Source organism: Oculina patagonica, unplaced genomic scaffold, assembly GCF_052425735.1.
Source record: "Oculina patagonica isolate OP01 unplaced genomic scaffold, crgOcupat unplaced1095, whole genome shotgun sequence".
In the NCBI taxonomy this organism is placed as follows: domain Eukaryota; kingdom Metazoa; phylum Cnidaria; class Anthozoa; order Scleractinia; family Oculinidae; genus Oculina; species Oculina patagonica.
This window is the reverse complement of record NW_027557078.1, coordinates 1,535-6,925: the sequence shown is the minus strand read 5'-3', so window position 1 is coordinate 6,925 and position 5,391 is coordinate 1,535. Positions and strand designations below refer to the sequence as shown.

The window sequence follows — 5,391 nt, the reverse complement described above, 5'->3', positions numbered from 1 at the left end:
AAAAGATGTCGAATGGCAGTGTTCATGGGAGTAAAGCCAACTCCTGAAAAAAGTTTATGAACTCAAAGCTCAATTGTTAGAGTGGCCAACCGCTATCTAGTGTATCCCGTAGGTCATGGGTTTGACCTGCACTGGAGGCTTATAAATGTTATTTTCTTCTCCATTAGTTCGCTTCCAGCCAAGCCACCATTCCACTTATAATATTATCAACATTATGGAGCCTAACAAATGTCACATTCATGCAAGAACCAGGCTGTGAGGCCTTTCTCATCTTGAGGCAGTGATTTAATCACAGTCTTGAGTGTTCGAAGTGATAATCATCTCAACTAAACTAAACTAAATCCCTAAAGCGTCAGAGGACAAATAAAAATCTCGAGATTTTCAAATAATCAACTCGTAGAAAGTTTCGCTGCCAACCTCAGTGCTCGACACTAACTTTTTTTTTACTAGGCAATTGGCTGTGGTACAAATAATCACTAGCCCGACAGTGACAAATCACTAGCCCCCACCCCCCCCCCCCCTTTAAAAAAAAATTAAAACAGCCAAGTTTGAATCAGCTAATCTCTTAGCACTATATTTGTTTGAGTCCACACAAGTACATCTTTATGAATTTCTTGACCGTGGATCACACTTCTTTTTCTCTTCATGCTGTGTGTGGTCCTCTGGTGAACAATGTAAATCTGGCTCACGATTATCGACCCTTGAAGGCGGTTTTCTTGTAGGTAAAGTGTTACAAAGTTTGAAATCATGCTCGCGCGCGTCGCTCGCGCAAAAACCCCAAGATGGCCGACTTATTATGGCTCTCTCCCAGGTCCCTTTTGGGTGTCATGGAAGCGAGGACAGAGGGTCTTTTCCAAGATGGTGTCAGGTTTGCGAGTTGATCGTACGATATATACTAGTTATGCAACGCTTTCGAGTGGTGTACTATGGAGTATCCCACGAGTCACTTGTATTTTCTCGGTATACACACGAGCCTTGTACAAGTGACTCGTGGGATATTCCATAGTATACCACGAGAAAGTGTTGTGTAACTATTTTATACCATGCCATAGAAAATACGCTTACTAAATTTCGTCGAAATACCATCGCAGCGCACGATGGGAAGGTTGGGTTGAATACCGTCGAATATGCAACGCCTTTCCTGTATTCTGATTGGCTGTATTTTCTATGGCATGGTATAAAAATCCGTATGCGATGTGGGTCGGAAGCGCTCTGGTTTAAATTACTCAAGCTATGGAAACTAGATCCTGATGAAGGTTTCTGGGAGAAAAACTTCCCAAGTTATAGAGTTGTAGTTGATTTGTTTTTCCACGAATCTTACTAGTCTATGGGCTAGTAGGAAAGTACTTTTACTAGCCAAGCATGAAATTTTACTAGTCCTGGGCTAGTGTACTACTCTAGCGTTAGTGTCGAGCACTGAACCTGTCAATATTATTTTCAGACATGGGTATCCATACCAAGCATCTAAATTACCCTTTTATGGAAAACCTCAGGAGTCAATGGGTTAATAATGCACAAAGGAAAGAAGACAGTAACTCACATTGACATGTACATTTTGGTATGCCTTTTCCAATTCTCTCTCCTCGCAATCCTCGTTATCGCTGCCTTCATTCTTATCTTCATTCATTTCAACATCTGTAAACCAAGAGTGAAGACAAATTGTTGCATTTCATCAACTCCTTGTCAAAAAAATAATTGTAAATTTTAAAGAATTAAGTTTAACACAAACAACCCTAGTTTACAATATTCTATTTCAGAATACCTTATTTCTGCTGTTTTGAAACGTGCATGCCAGGTAAATTTTTAGTTAAAAACGGTTTTGGCTTATTTACATCTGAATAAAGTTATTTGGGTTGGACTACAATAGTATGCAATCTTTGAAGTTCAAACTTCAATCAACTATTGCATTTTTCGCTTCTGTAATCATTAACTACTTATCAGCAGTTTCATCAATTTAATAATGGAGCTCTTATAAGGACACGGGCAGAAGTCATTTATTCTAGAAATGGATACAGCAACACCTCAAGAACTCTTAGTGTGAGTTAGACATTTTACCATCATAGCCCAACAGAAAAAACGTTAAATGTAAACGAGTATATTATTCAAAAATTGCTTTTCATTTTATTCACTTAAAATTTTGCCAAGTCATGGGAGGATTAGAAGGCCTAAATATCTAGGACAGGGTTCTCCCTAGTTTTCAGCACAACAGGTAAGAAAACTTTTTAAACCGGTAAAGAAATTCCGGTAAATCCCAGCCGCTTTTCTAGTTTACCTACATGAAACAGAATGTTGTCCAAATGCTGGTCGAATTTTATTTCATGACAACTTTATTATGGCCTTGCAGACCTCTTTCGCCTGCTATACAGCCTAAGAAAAAATTGCATAAAATTTTCTGTTGTTTTAAGGAGATACATTTGCTGTCGCTTACATGACGTACTACTTAAAAAATCGGCGGTCCTGTTTCCTCTTTGCTACGAATTGCTGCAGCTCTTTTTTTCTTTGCTTCGAATATTCAGCATTCACGACAGCGTTGTTACAAAGTTGTATTCTGAGTGCTTCTTTTAACCTGTCATCTGGATTTTGGTTTTAAACACTTACGAACTTATGAAAAGAATTTGACATCGAAAGCTGCCTTTGTCTTCACCACGCGTCATAACTAAGTAACCAACTATTTTCTGCATTTTGCATGTTTTTGAAAACTGAACTATTATATGTAAGTAATATTTCTCACTTCTGGAATTATTTTTTCCTCTTTTCCTTTGTGATTGTTTTTATTTTCAATGAACAAAGTGGAAGGACAGCAAGGATTGCTGCCGCTTCATTGTAGAATCGATCGTGCAAAACTTGTTCTTTCTTTGATACCAGCCCTCCAGAGATTCGGAAAGCGAAGGGAAATAAAGAATATTGAATACTAGCACAAATTCGTAAATGAATATTGCATTTGTCGCTGTTTATTTTCAATCTGTTATTTTATATTTTCAATCATGACTACGAAGGTGAAACAAGTGGTGTTACTTTGTTATTTACCTGTTGAATTTACAAGATATCTCAGCGATTCTAGGCGGTAAACAGTCGTGTTACAAGCGGTAAATTTTACCGGTTACCGCCTGATAAGGAGAACACTGATCTAGGAGAAGTATTCTTTCAATAATATTTATTATACTTGTCATGGCCGCTTTTTTTTCTTTTACATTTTTGTCAGTTTTTATAATTTCTTGAAAATAATATTATTTTGTAATTTTCATTGCTACATTAAAATATGATACAAAACTACAGTGTATGCTACATTTGAACTTTTCCAATACATGGTCAACCTTACCGGCCTCACTTTCACCTTCATTTTTACATCCCATTCCTACATCTTCCTCAGGCATGCTAACAAAGCGTCTGGATAAAGAGAAACACAAACAAGAATACAACAATATATCACTGTATTTTTTTTCAACGGTAGAAAGAAGATCACTACCTACATATATGTATAGTACAAGGTAGTCAAGACAAGCAGTATTAGCATTACCGGTAATTTATTATACCTCAGTAAAAAAAAAAAAAAAAAAAAAAAACAATCAAATGTCTGCGCCGATCCATTATTTATTTTATTATTTTTTGGGACTGCAGCGAAGTATTTACCTATTTTGTCATTCACACATTTAGCACCTACGTATTCTAATCTTTATCACTCATTATTTTACTATGTTGGACAGCATCCTATTGGACAGCCTAGTGTAAAAAGACAAATAACAACTGAAATTTCAGGAATAATGTTCGGCAAATTTGAGTGTTTAAACTGTTAAATAGATTTAGCCAAGCCTAAAAGCAGAGCTCCCCGAATATTTACTTTGTCCTTTTTGTAAATTCGAATTTACTGGACGCTGACAGAAGGACTTGAGCCCACGATCCAATGTAAACTATTACTTGGTCAGCGGTAAACTACAAAAACACATTCGACCTCGAAGAGTTCAATATCTGAGCCCGCGATATGGTCATGTGATACTGGTCAGCGGATACCTTGTTTTGGCAGCTGTCAATTGACCATTACATGGATGTCCAGTATCAAAGATGTAAGCTGACGTTAACCTACCGGTAACTTTAAACTATCTTTCTGGAGAATGGCCGCCATGTTGGGGCGACGTGCCCCTGAACCATGCCGCTAGCCATTATGACCATGAAAAACCATAAGCATGGTTCTATAAATTTTCTTTGGGTATGGGGCTCTGCTCTGCGGCCCTTTGGGTCGCTGGGAGCTCTGCTAAAATTGATGTTCTAATTGCACTCAAAATAAAAGGACTGATAGAAACAAACTATGTCAGGTTGCTTTTCTATCCTATTAAGTGTAGCTATCATGTGAGCAAAAAAGTTTGTAAATCAAACAAAGCAACACAAGGAATGTTTTGAGATACAACCAATGCACAACCTGTTTTAAAAAACTGTCTTAATTTTATTTATGTCACTGCAACAACTTACTTCATTCGGTCTAATAAGATGTTGTACAACATCTTGTAAGTTAAGTTTTTCCTTGGAACAGAAATCATGAGTGGTAGTCCAAACAAAGCTTTGTTTGAGCTGCTATAACTATAGCTAGTCAGTCGGGCTCTGTAAGACAACAAATATCAACAGTTACTGGCCAGTACACATCAAGCTAACAACTAATAATAAGTCAACTCTTTTTCTCAAAATGTGTGACCAAGTATATCAAGCAAATCCTGTTATCTGCTTAGTTCAAAGGTTTGGCTCCATCTCTGACCAGTGTACATATTACACTCAACTATTGCAGTTCAATGATGAGTGAGGAAAAGCAAATTAACCAAACCCTGCCTTCAAAAGAACAAAATTATTAGTTATCAAGCCAAAGCTTTTGCATTTTAATCATCCTGATTGGCTCATCACTGTTAGTTAAATCAGTGCTTAACAATACAACTAGTGGTACCTATCGGTAGAAATGCCAACGAGTACAACGGGACGCTTTATGATTTTGATCGATCAATAAACATTGCGCGTTTTCTTTGAAAATCTTGAATGTTAATGGAATAACAGCGATTTTATGAAGGCTAAATGAGGAAAAAAGTTCAAAAATAATACCAAAGTAGTGAAGATTTAGTGAGAAATCTTGTAAACTTCATGCTATTTGAGAGGTTCAAGCCATTGCCGTCCGATGCCGCTATTTTGGAAAGGTTTCCGCTGTTTTAAAGTCGTATAGGTCTTAATCAAAGTGGCCATGAGCCACTGAACACGGAAAATAAATTACGAAACAAAAAGCAAACTTTTACAAATATTTGCCAAAACAAAGCATTTCAAACTTTCCACACTGCAGTTAAATCCATTCAGCACATAAGTATTCAAAAAATTTAAGGTTTTAAAAGGTAAAAGCCTGGTCGGACAAGTTTGTGGCCA

The 5,391-nt window shown here is 37.0% G+C and overlaps 1 long non-coding RNA gene across 1 annotated transcript; it reads right to left on the bottom strand.

The window, feature by feature from the left end:
* Positions 1 to 1,540: 1,540 nt before the first annotated feature.
* On the bottom strand, positions 1,541 to 4,664 carry LOC144639592 (uncharacterized; the record flags this gene model as incomplete). The annotated part of the gene is made up of 3 exons (XR_013568179.1): positions 4,465 to 4,664; positions 3,320 to 3,387; positions 1,541 to 1,635 (listed from the first exon to the last, which is right to left on the bottom strand). It is a non-coding gene; the product is annotated as an uncharacterized LOC144639592 (long non-coding RNA).
* Between the last annotated feature and the right edge of the window lie 727 nt (positions 4,665 to 5,391).